This window comes from Rhinolophus sinicus, chromosome 1, assembly GCF_057876585.1.
Source record: "Rhinolophus sinicus isolate RSI-liver-muscle chromosome 1, RSI-T2T, whole genome shotgun sequence".
In the NCBI taxonomy this organism is placed as follows: domain Eukaryota; kingdom Metazoa; phylum Chordata; class Mammalia; order Chiroptera; family Rhinolophidae; genus Rhinolophus; species Rhinolophus sinicus.
Genome location: NC_142501.1, coordinates 157,048,413 through 157,063,368, shown reverse-complemented (window position 1 = coordinate 157,063,368; position 14,956 = coordinate 157,048,413). Strand labels below are relative to the sequence as shown.

General features: G+C 36.6%; 1 pseudogene; it reads left to right on the top strand.

Moving 5' to 3' along the window:
- Window positions 1-4,436: 4,436 nt before the first annotated feature.
- On the top strand, window positions 4,437-5,031 carry LOC141568294 (fatty acid-binding protein 5 pseudogene; annotated as a pseudogene).
- The last annotated feature ends 9,925 nt before the right edge of the window (window positions 5,032-14,956 follow it).

Sequence of the window (14,956 nt, the reverse complement as noted above, 5' to 3'; positions counted from 1 at the left end):
TTTAATGGGCAGCCAGAGGTGAGAGCCATTGCTTAATTGTAGTGTTTCTCAAACACTATGCGTCTGGTTGAAGCTCAGATTCTACTTTAGCATATGTGGGGCTGGGCCTGAGATCACCTATTTCTAGTGGGTGATACTGCTCTGTGAACCACACTTTGAGGAGCAACATTTTTGAAGTTCTTGGTTCTCAATGGTTTTGCCTTTCTTAATCAATATTCATCAAATGCATATTTTATAGACATGATTTCTCTGTCTCCTGTTAAACAGCAAGCAGCAATCCTCGTGAGGTATGGTGTTGGGCTTCTTGTTTTTACACCATCTGAATGAGTAAAATGGTTTTTACACCATTTCATAGTTTTACGCCATTGAATAGAACCTTAAAGGTGATCTGGTCTGTTAGTTTCTAGATGTCCTTCCCAGAACTGGGAGCCCTAAGAGGCACACTTGGAGAGTGTGGAGAAGTCGGAGGGTGCAGACAAGGGTGAAAGCCTCATTTCCATTACAATAGGAAATTGCACTTTTTTAGTTTGTTTTATCCTTCAGTGTGATTTTTCAGTTGAAAAAATAGTAGGAAAACCACTCATTTTGCATTTTGAAGAAGAAAAGCCAGAGGCACAGGCGGTAAGTTATATATTTAAGTTCATTAAATACTCATAACAAATTCATAAGATTCTGAGAATAAAAAAAAAAATCATTGGCTTCACTAAGTTATAGCACCAGCTAACTTTGTAGTATTAGATGGGATAAAACTATCTCATGGTAATTTTGCTTTTAGTGTCTATGAACATGCCTGTCACATTGATGTTTATTTATAGGTGAGTCATCAAAGATCTAATGGGAGCATTTCACAATAATACTTGTATGGCTTCTAGTATATAGCAGATAATGTAAGAAACCAGGAATAAAAAGACTAAACTGTCTACAAATACCCAACAGCTCAGCAAAACAGCAAAAAAACAAAGCTCATGTTGTCATTCCCTTCCATTTGTTTCTCCCAGATGTTCTAAGGACTCGTAGACTTGTATACTAATTAGAAGTTACTGTATACAGTATTTTTCCTAAATTTGTATTTAATCTTGATTCTTCTCTTTTGAAGGGACGAAAAAATAAGACATTGAACTGCACAGTAAGGGTAAAAACGTGGCCTTGTCTTGTTGTAGTGACTCCCTGCGGTGGTCAAGAACATCATGCAGTATGGCCAGTGGGCAACACCCAGCAAAGCCATAGTGAGGTAAGTACCATAAGCAAAGGAAACGTAACAAGGAATCAGCAAGGGAAGATTTGGTGTACATGCTCCTCCTTAAAGCTTATAATAGGCTTTGCTCATGTTCATGTTTGGAAAAAGAGGGAGGCAAGGGCTATCTGCTGACGCCTAGAACAACTCATTTGGAACCATGGTTTCAGAAAATGTATGAGTGACTTTCTAGGTAGCAGAAATCCAGGCCAGAGAGGACACAGGCACGTCTGTCTTGCTCCTTTTTGCCCACTTTGTTTGTTTATGCCTCGTACTGAGTTCTATTGGCAGCCCTTGTCTGAGGCCTGCCAGTCTGAGTGACCTTTGACTTTGCCAGCCTGACCTTATAATCCCAAGGTTCTTCATAGCCATGCAATGCTTTTCCTATGTGAAATCAGAGTTCTTATAACCTCGTGTGGTTATATGGCATTTATTTAACCTAACCCCAGAAAAATTCAGAATTTTGTTCCATAGGAAACCTAATTCTCATTCCCCCTCTTTCCAAATAATGGATATTAGGAAATTCTGAGGAGAACATCTTGAAGAAGATATGCACAGACAAGTTTGCATTTCTATGATTTTACCAGATTCTGTTCTGAAATGAGCTGTTATGCATAATTCAACTCGGCACAAGTTCATTCCTTATTCTATACTCAGCCTGAGAAGGAGGAATAGGGTTACCCAGCCTGTGTAAACCATAAACATTAAATCAACAAACTTATAATTTCACTAAGGAAATAAAGAAAAACCTATGGAATACTTAGGAAACATGTATGACAGCGTGTGATTACATGCTGATATATCTGCTACACACAATACATGCTGTAAGAATCCACAAAACGAATGGATCATTTGTTTCTGGGTTTCTCAGGAAAAGGTTCAGATTGAGTTGGATTTTGAGTGGAAGGATGTGATTAGGCTGCTGTGAAAAGGGAAAAAATATGTGCCTAGTGTATACTTGACTTAAGTGGAAAGAAGTCATATTTTCCATGCTACTGTATGTGGACTGGCACTGCATGGCTCATAACTCGAGGGGAAACAAAGGGACACTGGGCGAAGGGCTGAACCAGAAATCTAATAAGCTCAATAGGTAACAGATTCATGAAGAAGGGATAGTCAGTGGAAACCCATTGTCTCTGGAAATAATGTGGAACAATCAAAACGGCAGCGGTGTTTCTTCATTCTCTAACTCAGAGACAGAGACGTCAATAGATGTCAGACTTAATATGCTTTGCAAATGCAGTCAAACAAATAAATAGTGATTTTAGAAAATTCCCCAATACTCATATTAGCCTATACTTCAAAATGCTATAGTCACCTTGCTACTGCTTTAAAAGAGAATTTGCAAGTACTGATAAAAAACAAGACTCTTTCATTTTTTTTTCATTTTTTTAATTAAAGTTTATTGGGATGACAATTGTAAGTAAAGTTACATAGATTTCAGGTGTATAATTCTATATTACATCATCTATAAATCACATTGTGTGTTCAACACCCAGAGTCAGTTCTCCTTCCATCACCATATATTTGATCCCCTTCAACCTCATCTACCACCCTCCTCCCTCCCCTCCGTATCCTCTGGTAACCACTAAACTATTGTCTGTGTCTATGAATTTTTGTTTCTCATTTGCTTGTCTTGTTATTTTTAGTTTATATCCCACATATTAGTGAAATGATATGGTCCTCTACTTTCTCAGTCTGACTTATTTCGTTTAGCATTATAATCTCAAGATCCATCCATGTTGTCATAAATGGTCCTATTTCATCTTTTTTTTACCACCAAATAGTATACCACAACGTTTTTACCCATTTCATCTATCAAAGGACATTTTGGTTGTTTCCATGTCTTGGTCACCATAAATAAAGCTGTAATGAACATTGGAGCACACTTGTCTTCATGGATAAAAGTTTTCAGAGTTTTCTGGGTAGATACCCAGAAGAGGGATTGCTGGGTTATATGGTAATTCTATTCAAAATATTTTGAGGAACCTCCACACTGCCTTCCATAGCAGCTACACCAATCTGCATTCCCACCAACAATGTATGAGGATTCCTTTTACTCCACGGCCTCTCCAATACTTGTTACTATTTGTCTTGTTGATGACCAGGGTGAGGTGATATCTCATTGTGGTTTTTATATGCATTCCTCTGATGATTAGTGATGTTGAGCATTTTTCATATGTCTATTTGCCATTTGTATGTCCTCTTTGGAGACATGTCTCTTCAGCTGCTCTACCCATTTTTCAATTGGGTTGTTTGTTTTTTTGTTGTTGAGTTGTTTGAGTTTCTTGTATGTTTTGGATATTAGCCCTTTATCAGAGGCAGTTTGCAAAAATCTTCTCCCATTCTGTCGGTTGCCTCTTTATTTTGTCGATGGTTTCTTTTGCTGTGCAGAAGCTTTTAAGTTTGATATAGTCCCATTCATTTATTTCAGCTTTTACTTCCCCTTGCCTTTGGAGTCAAATTCATAAAATGCTCTTTGAATCCAAGGTCCATAAGTTTAGTACCTATGTTTTCTTCTATGTAGTTTATTGTTTCAGGTCTTGTGCTTAAGTTTTTGATCCATTTTATGAGGCCAACATTATCCTGATACCAAAACGTGGTAAGGATAACACAAAAAAAGAAAAGTACAGACCAATATCTCTGATGAATACAGACACAAAAATCCTAAACAAAATTCTAGCAAATCGAATGCAACAATGCATTAAAAAGATTATTCATCACGACCAAGTGGTGTTTATCCCAGGGGCACAAGGCTGGTTCAACATATGCAAATCCATCAATGTGATACATCAAATAAACAAAATAAAGGACAAAAATCATATGATTATGTCAAATGATGCAGAAAAAGAATTTGACGATACAACATTCATTTATGATTAAAACACTTAATAAAATAGGTATAGAAGGAAAATACCTTAACATAATAAAGGCCATATATGACAAACCCTCAGCTAATCTCATAATTAATAGTGAAAAACTGAAGCCCTTTGCTCTACATTCAGGAACACGAAAGGGCTGTCCCCTATCACCTCTGCTTTTCAACATAGTGTTGGAAGTCCTCACCAGAGCAATCAGGCAAGAGAAAGAAATAAAAGGCATCCAAATTGGGAATGAAGAAGTTAAACTGTCACTCTTTGCAGATGACATGATGCTGTATATAGAAAACCCTAAAGACTCCACCAAAAAGCTATTAGAAACAATCAATGAATACAGTAAAGTTGCTGGCTACAAAATCAATGTACAAAAGTTCAGAAAGCTGTCCACACCGCACTCTGCTCCTCTCACCCCGCACACCGCCCGCGCCGACCAGGGCCTCCATTCATCAGCTGGTAGGAAGTTAGCGCTTAGTGGAGAGCAAAGGCTTTGATGAGTACATGAAGGAATTAGGAGTAGGGATGGCTCTGCGAAAAATGGGTGCCATGGCCAAACCAGACTGTGTCATCACCTCTGATGGCAAACACCTCACCATAAAAACTGAGAGCACGTTGAAAACAATGCAGTTTTCATGTAACCTGGGAGAGAAGTTTGAAGAGACTACAGCTGATGGCAGAAAAACTCAGACTGTGTGCAATTTTGTCAACGGTACATTGGTTCAACATCAGGAATGGGATGGCAAGGAAAGCACAATAACAAGAAGAGTGGAAAATAGGAAACTAATGGTGAAATGCATCATGAACAATGTCAACTGTACTCGGGTCTATGAAAAAGCAGAGTAAAAATTCCACAATCCTTCTGGACAGGAATTAGCTGCTCGAGTAAACAGGCTCAGTTCAATGAGCAAATCTCTCCATGTTTTTTTTTTTTTTTCATCTCTGTATTCAGTTATCTTTATCATAAGCATTTTACATGCAACTATTTCCAAGTGTTGGTTTAATTAAGATCGTCCCTTTGGTTAGTGAATAAATGTGTTTATGCTAAAAAAATAAATAAAAATAAAAATAAAATAAAAAATAAAAAAAAGTTCATTGCATTCCTATATACTAACAATGAAATCTCAGAAAAAGAAATTTAAAAAAATTTGACTTTGCAATTGCAACAAAAAAGAATAACAAACCTAGAAATAAACTTAACCAAGGATGTGAAAGACCTATATGCTGAAAACTATCAGACATTTTTAAATGAATCCAGAGGGTAAGGGGGGTGGGGGGTGGGAGATGAGGGTAAGGGGGATCGAATATATGGTGATGGAAGGAGAACTGACTCTGGGTGATGAACACACAATGGGATTTATAGATGATGTAATACAGAATTGTACACCTGAAATCTATGTAATTTTACTAACAATTGTCACCCCAATAAATTTAATTAAAAAAAGAAAAAAGAAATTGAAGAAGACACAAAGAAATGGAAAGACATTCTGTGCTCAAGGATTGGAAGAATCAACATAGTTAAATATATAGATTTATTATATATATATAGATTTAATGCAATATATAGATTTAATGCAATCCCCATCAAAATTCCAATGGCATTTTTTTAAAGAAATAGAACAAAAAATCATCAGATATGCTTGGAACCATGAAAGACCCTGAAAAACCAAAACAATCCTAAAAAAAAAGAACAATGCTGGAGGTATCACACTCCCTGACTTTAGCTTGTACTACAGGGCAACATTAATCAAAACAGCATGGTATGGGCCAGCCCGGTGGCTCAGGCGGTTAGAGCTCCATGTTCCTAACTCCGAAGGCTGCTGGTTCGATTCCCACATAGGCCAGTAGACTCTCAACCACAAGGTTGCCTGTTCAATTCCTCGAGTCCCGCAAGGGATGGTGGGCTCCATCCCCTGCAACAAAGATTGAACACGGCACCTTGAGCGGAACTGCCACTGAGCTCCCAGATGGCTCAGTTGGTTGGAGCGTATCCTCTCAACCACAAGGTTGCCGGTTTGACTCCCGCAAGGGATGGTGGGCTGCACCCCCTGCAACTAGCAATGGCAACTGGACCTGGAGCTGAACGGCACCCTCCACAACTAAGACTGAAAGGACAACAACTTGACTTGGAAGAAACTCCTGGAAGTACACACTGTTCCCCAATAAAGTCCTGTTCCCCTTCCCCAATAAAATCTTAAAAAAAAAAAAAAAAAATCAGCATGGTATTGGCAGAACAACAGACACATAGACCAATGGAATAGAATTGAGAACCCAGAAATAAAACCACATAAATACGGACAGATAATTTTTGACAAAGAAGCAAAAAACATACAATGGGAAAAACGACAGTCTCTTTAATAAATGGTGCTGGCAGAATTGGAAAGCCACATGCAAAAGAATGAAACTGGACTGCTATCTGTCACCATGTACCAAAATTAATTCAAAATGGATCAAAGACTGTTTAATTAAAAGCTTTCTTCAACTTGCAAAAAAGAAAACCCTCATATCAGACTTCCCCTTTATACTGAAAGGCTATCCTACTACTTCTACAGTACTCTTCAATCTCCATTTTTTTTCCTTTGCCAGTAGCATGAGATTTTCTGTCAGAATGACTTCTTTCACCATCCACCTCAAATTGAGAACTGATGTTAGGCAGTTCTAATTAATTTCCCACAGAAAGCATAGAAAACAACAGCTAAGGATCTTCATTGTGCTGTCCTGAATATCTATCAAGTGTTAGAGATAAACCATAATAATTCCGTGAGTAAATATACCACCTGCAGTTCTCATTGTAGGCTTAAAAATGATAGTAGTTACAATACCAAATGTTTATTTTTAATTTTAAAAAAGCAATATGGTTTTCTAGGGAAGTGTTTCTTTCCCCTTCAATCCAATATATTAGCAGTGTCATCTGCAAAAAAAAAAAAAACACCTTTCAACCCATTTCTTCAACAAATCACAGTATTCCAAGGCATTTTTATTTGTTATCATGATCCTGTTTGACCATATGGGATTTTCCTCTACAAATCATTTGCCCCAATTATTGTTTCATGACTGTAAAATAATGAAGCAGTTTCTAAAAATGTTTCAAATCACACAACAAAAGCAGACATATTAGATTACTGTATCAAAATAATAATTTAAATATTTTACATTATTCTCTTTTTCCCTCCTGCTGCCTTTCAATCTCCAAATATTATGGTTTTTTCTCCCTGTGAACTTTCAAGTATGTCTCTCCATTTTAATTACAGCCACCACAAAACAATTAAAAAATTCTTCCTTTTTCCTGGATTTGGCTTTTGTCTGTTGCTTTCATAGAAACTGAAATCATCTTCATCTTCTATACCACCTCACCCCAGTCAAAATGGCTACATCAATAAGTCAACAAACAACAAGTGCTGGCAAGGTTGTGGAGAAAAGGGAACCCTTGTACACTGTTGGTGGGATTGCAGATTGGTGCAGCCACTATGGAAAACAGTATGGAGGTATCTCAAAAATCTGAAAATGGAACTACCTTATGACCCACCAATTCCACTCCTAGGTATCTATCCGGAGAAATCCAAAACTCTAATTCAAAAAAATGTATGCACCCCTATGTTTATTGCAGCACTATACACAATAGCCAAGACATGTAAACAACCGAAATGCCCATTGGTAGACGACTGGATTAAGAAACTGTGGTACATTTATACAATGGAGTATTACGCAGCCATAAAGAAGAATGAAATCGTACCATTTGCAATAATATGGATGGACCTAGAGAACATTATGCTAAATGAAATGCATCAGACGGAGAAAGACAAATACCATATGATCTCACTTATATGTGGAATCTAAAGAAAAGAATAAATGAATGAACTAATCAGAAACAGTCTCAGAGACACAGAGGAAAAACTGAGGGTTGCTAGATGGGAGGGGGGGTGGAGATAAGGGGGAAGGTGAGGGGATTAGAAAGCACAGTCAGTAACCACAAGATTGCCACGGAGATACGAAAGTCAATTTGAGGAATGTAATCAATAATGTTGTAAAGATTTTGTAGGGTATTCGATGGACACTTGTCTCATTAGGGAGACCACCTCAGGGATGATGTAGATGCCTGATCACTGCACTGTACACCTGAAGCTGAAGCTGAACAATAATGAATGTAAACTACAATTGTGTGTGTATATGTATATATATACATATATATATGGTTACAAGAAGCGGAGTACAGCATTAGGAATAGAGACAGTGGAAATGTAATGGCTTGTATGCAATGTAATGGCTGTGTGCAAGGGGTAGTGGATGGGTGGAGGGGGGTTGTCACTGTGTGAGGGATATAAATGATAAATGTCTAACTATTACCTTTTTTTGTGCACCTGAAACTAATAAAAAAATGTTAAAAAAAATAATAGTTTTCATCTTCTAATCATACCACCTCAATGGTCTGCCATATCACTCTGTTAATTACCAAATACATTTTCTATTGATTACTATATTAAATTAAAGTTTCAGCAAAAATATTTGAGTTCCTGATCTCTAAAAGGAGAAAGTTCCCAGAAAGCACAACGGGTATGTGTTGTGAGTAAGGTAGAAGATAAACTCCTTGGAAATAATAATTCCCAAGCTAAGTGAAGAAAGTGTTTTCAGAAGGTAGAAATGATCAATTGGCAAGAATGCTGATGAGCGGTCTAGTAAAATAAGGCCTGATTATGGACCATTGAATAGCAACATGGTGGTCAATGGTGACTTTGACCAGAGCACTTTCAGTGGCATGGTAGTGATAAAACATTGATTGAAATGGTCTCCATGGAGAATAACTACAGGAAGTGGAGAAACTGTCTTTAAATGACCTCTTGAGGATTTGGTCCAAAGAGCAGAGGGACATGGAAGGAAATGAGAAATCAGGAGAAAGTTTTGTTTGTTTGTTTTTAGGACTGCTGATACTAAATGAGTGACTCTCAAGACATGATCCAGCAAAGAATGGGGTGGGAAATTTATGATGCATAAGAAAGAGGGAATCATCACAGGATGAAAGTCCTTGAATAGGTGAGAAGGATGACAGCCCGTGCACAAGTGGAAAGTTTGCCCTTAGATAACATACAAAAATACAGTCATGGGAAAGAGCTCAAGATTGTTCAGAGAAAAGCTTATGTAAGAGGGATGACTGCCAGTGCATTACTGGAAAGTCTGCCCGTAGATAACAGGACATGAGCAATAAATGGCAGTAAAATTGGTTAATTCTGTGGTAATTGCACATGGAAGATCTTTTTGACCCTCTTAATTTTGCCTGTAAAATAGGAAGTAAGATTACTAGCAGAATTACTAGTCTTCCCATGTTCTAATATTTTTTTTTAATTTATTAGGTTTCTTAATCATTTTTTGCTTGTTTGTGTGTTTATTAAGAGACCACGTCATGAGCAAACTACAGGCATGTGAAAAAGCTCAAGATTGATGAGAAAAGAACTTTGGGATTTTGGGGTTGGGCTAACCTGGTACATGGCAAGAAATAGGAAGAGGTAAGCTTTGGAAAGTAGTTCACTGATGGATTGAGAGTAGCCTTGTACATTTGAAGTATACAGACCTTGGGTTTCACTATGCTGATACTGGGGAATTATCATTAGTCATTAAGCAGGGAATGGCTTGATTAAATACATGTCTTCAAAAGGGATTTGTAGAAGATATTTTGAAGGAAATCAGAAAGCAAATAAAATTTAATATGTCTTTGATAATCTGACTATTAAAGCCTTTTCACATTATAAAACCAATGAATTTGTATACTTTGGGAAGGCATGATAAATCTACCCTGTTCAAAATGTTTTCTTCTAGCAAAGATATTGGTAAACATTTGGGGATTTTGCAGAAAAACACATGCATTCAAATATATACACACACAGCAATTTTGAATCAACTGAAATCAATGTAATTGTCATAATTAGCTCACCTTGTTCTGTTATAGAGTCTCTGCTAAGCACATTTTAAAACAAAGATTTTTTAGTGTTTTAGGGGAAATTTGTACAGATTTCATCAAAATGTCCACAATAGTAAATTGGGATTTTTTTGTACTATTCTTTTGAAAACTTTATTTTGGTTTACTATATGGCAATGGTATCGAAGAGAGAATATAGACATATAGATATATAGATATATAGACATATAGACATATAGACATATAGATATATAGATATATAGATATATATATTCACAAAATCTGTCAACAATTTGTAAATACATTTCACAATTTAGTTTAAAAGCAAAATTATTACTTCTTTTCCCCAATTTACTCCTGAAATCATTTGATATTTGTGTGCAGAAGGAAAACTTGGTTCACATTTCTCATTATTGTGGCACTGCTGCAGGACTGTCATGATGGATATGCTAATAAAAGACTGAAAAACTAACACTTCGGTGAGAACGGAATGAGTCCACAGGCCCTCGGTTCACAGCCTTTAGTTAAGTTGACGAAGGCTTTGGCATACCAAGATCTCTCAAAGTTCCTAGTTCTGTAATGACTTTAGTTGGTTAGGATAATTGTACTGAAACATAGAACTCAGTTTTGACATCTCCCAGGGAAGAGCTCAGTAGTTGGGGGAATTCTCCTTACAAGGCAAGTGAGCAAGGCATGAAGCTCTGAGGAAGAGACTTAGAGGCAGAGCTAAAGTAAGTGTAAATGCCCAAAGGCAGGAGTATGGACATTTTTTTTCCTCTAAAAATGCCCTTTTAGTCCACAAACATAAGTTTATAACATCAAGTTTTATATGAAAGCAATCTGTTTTGATTTGATTCAGCAAATATCTATTGAGTGGCCTCATGCCAAGAGGAGTTCCTAGCAGGAGCAAGCCAACCTCAATAAAAATGAGTCTGGCTATGTGGGGTCAAAGCAGACACTGAGCATGCACAAAAGTGGCCAGAGGGGTGAGGCCTCACTTTAGCCAGGGAATGGCCACCTGTATTCTACATGGGAATAAATTAGCCAAAAAGTTTACCAAAACTATACATCTGTCACACAGAAAGCCCATGCAGTCAGATCACAGTAAGACATTTTCACACATCAAGTAAGACATTTTCTGCTTCCCTACCTCTTCTCCATCCCAAATGTGCCAATGTCTCCTTACCTGATCCTGGAGGAGCCACACATAGCAGCTGGCCCGTGAGGGAGATGGAAGGAGACATCAAGAGGCAATCACACCCTCATTGCCCGTTGAGGTTTCTCTGCCTTGTGATCTGGGAGGGAAGCAATTTAATTTAAGAGGGTTTTTCAATTATACTTGACTGGACTAAAATTTTAATACCCAGGACAAAAGGTTATTTGTTAACTGAGAACGACTAGAGATGTTGTGGGACCCGTTAGAGGTGCTCTCGGAGGACAGAGAAGAATGAGTCCACAGATTGAGTCTGGAGGGCTCTGGGAAAACAACTCAGATTTCTTTTATTTGAGCTTAGCTCATTGATTAAGCATACCTCCTTTTTCTTTAACTGTCATCAATTGGTATAGATCATGGTGATTAGCTATATAGCTAAACACATTGCAAATTCTAGTTGGAAAGGAGTCTAACCGCTGTTGGCTGTGAAGGCAGCAAGTGTATTTTTACTTAATGAAATCCACTCTGTCAGAAGGGCCAAAGCAAACGGAATATTGTGACTAAATGCAGCCATGTTTTATTCTGAAAAGTTCTCAAGAGGAAGAAAAGGAAAGGAGGAGAAACATGAAAATAGGAAAAGAAAAAGGAAAAAGAATGAAATGATTAGAGACTATACATACTAGGTAGGAAGACTTATAAGTCTTAGCTGGTTATAGAGGACCATTCAAATCTGGTTCCAACTTCCTTCCTCATGCTGACTTCTCCCTCTTCCTGTCATGTTCCTGAAACAACGAATTTCTCCCTTTTGTGTGTACACAACAGGTTCGTTCCCCATAGTCCTATGCCCAATGCATTTCTTAGCCTGGAATAGATTCTCCTACAACCTGTTTATGCCTCTGCCACTCAGCATCTGGGTTAAATGTCACCCCTTCAGAAAATATGTCCTTATCTCCTTCAGGCAGAGTTGAACATTCTGGATTTTGCCTTCTGTGAGTTATTATTCTTTGTCTGGTTCAATGTAGATGCATTTCCCCTCCTGCACTATAGCTATTTGTCGGTATACTTATTTTCTCCACTAAACTCTGAGTTGCTTGGACATAACTGTGTCTTAGTTATTTTATCTCCAGCACATGATAGAGTTCCTCATACATGTTAGATGATCAGAGGTGCTTATTTAGTTAATTAATTAACAATAATTTTGCATTAAGGATAAAGAAGATGTCACACTGCCTGTATACATCGTTAGATTCCAAACTCCATTTACTTATTAATTTTTTCAAGGACTCTCAACAAGAGGAATAAAGAAAAGAATGGGATCTCCAGCCCAGGATGAGACAATGGCACTGAATCTTTCTCCTGCTGTACTTCCTGCACTGAAGACTTCTTCCAAGCAGTTCTGGCCAGAGGTGAAGCAGCACTTCAGTGAGGACATAACAGACTAGTCAACTCACAGCTGAGGAACTAAGGCTCTACCCCCATCACAGGGAGATCAAAAGACTAAAGATGCAGAAAACACAATGCTGCTGAAGCGGTCTTGGTCTCGCAGTGCATAACTGAAGACCTGCTCTGAAAGTTGCTTTTTAATCAGGTGTGTTTTTCCAAGCAAAACCTTAACTATATTCAAGGGAATCCTTCGTTTTCTAACATTTCTCTTTAGGGGAATGCTTCTACATTGTACTCTGCCAGTTCCTGTTTTCCCTCATCGATAGAATTTATCATTGGTTTCTCTCCTTCAAAATCAAAATTATTTTGTTTCCAAAGGATACAGGTATGTTAGCTCAGAGATTCTGGTATGTAAACTATTTACACCAGATTGGATGCTTTTGAGACTGTACCGAGTTTTATGGGAGTTGCAAAGACACACATGCAGAACACTGGGCTGCACCGAATATTATTCTTGGTTATGCTTTCCTCACAACTTCTAACCACCCGGCGCTTCCCCACCAATAATCATGCAGCTGGAAGAGACTCTGAAGGTTTTCTAATGTTTGTAATACAACTGTTTGCCCCACATTTTAAAAGTTATAGCATGCTCACAAATCAATTTAATTAAGAGACATGAAAAAGCCAAATAACTTGAGAAACAGGGTATCAATATAATCCTAGACTAATGAAAATTCATTCTGTTAATGAAAACATTTTGTTTTCTATTTTAATTTAGGAAACTTCAGCATTTGGGGAGATTTTATTTGACTTAAATGATATTAATACAATTTTAAAGGAGTTTTATTTTATTTTTCTAGCCTTAAAGTCTACTGTAGAAATTACACAATGGATAGATTATTAGATCTATCATAGGTCACAATCTATTATTCCAGTGCCTCTAAGTCTTTATTTATAAACTACAATGTCTGAGTTCTTCATGGTATTTTGCAAAGTAGATTTTTTTTTTTTTTTTTTTTTTTAAAGAAGGAGCTATACCTGGTGCTGTCTAAGCTTTCTTCAGATTGCTATATTCTGTGTCTCTATTTCTACATTTCAACAAGTGCAGTACTGATCATACACAATTCTGGCAAATATTCCAGGGGGGCTGAGTAATATGTCAAAAGTCATACAATGAATATCAGTGGGAAGCCTGGGATTTGAACTCAGAGTTTCACTACAATATGTATTTTTTTCTACTCTTAACATCATATCACTGAGATATTTTCATTAAAATTTCCATATTTGAACATTTTAGTCTACCTTTTTTTTCTGTTTGCTCTGGACGATGGTGAATGACATTTTTTTATATTGGAGTGAATGTTTACATACATGAATCTGACATTTAAAACTATATGTTCAACCACTATTACTAATATTTATTTGGAATAAAAAACAAAATACTTGACCAAAATTATATAATGTTACTAAATGTCACTATTCTAAAACTATGTGATTTGAATTAATTGTTCATTTCTTAAATTTGGTTTTAATTTGTTTTATTTACAGAAGAATGATTCCGTACTTTCTAATTTTAAGGACTTGCAATTTTTTCCCTTAAAGAGACTAGGTATTGGTTTTCAGTATTTTAAATCTGAGAATTACAATAATTTATGTATTGTTTTTTAGCCGATAGTTTGAGATAATTTTATTTCCATGCCTTAAAATTTATATTAAAATGCTTCCACGATAGTTTGTTTGTGACAGTAATAAAACTTCATAGAGATGACATGTAATTGTTCAGATTTCTTCAAAATTATCTTTGTAAAGAGTGTTTTAGAATATTTATCTAATGACATATATACTTCCTATAACTCATAAGCTGCACCATGACAGTGGAATGCAATACACTCAGACCAAAAAGAAAAAAAATCATCTGAACATACAAAGAATAATTTCCTTTAGAGAACTAAAATTTAGTAAATATAAAGGTGAAAATAATTGTCAAATATTATAAGATGAGATGTGCTCTAATAGAAACATGGTTGATTTTAAGTACTTAAGACTGGAAAATATTTACTTATGTTCCAGTAAGCCTACTTAAGGCTTTTAAATATTGATAGACTGAATGGACTATCTGTGCACTAATGTCTCTGGTCTCTGGGCGTACATAATAAGTTGTTATGCACATACAAACTCAAATATCTTGAAATTATTCACTACTCATATTGACAATAGGTAGTCACAATTTTGTATATGTCTCAGATACTATCAGTCTCTATAAATAATGTAATAAATGTGTTATTTCTCTTTCATCAATAAGGAAAATGAGTCTTAGAATAGCTTAGCAAATATTCCATAGTTATGCAGCTAGCAAGTTGCAGAGTTAAAACTCTAATGCTTCAAACTCCAGTCTGTGCTTTTTA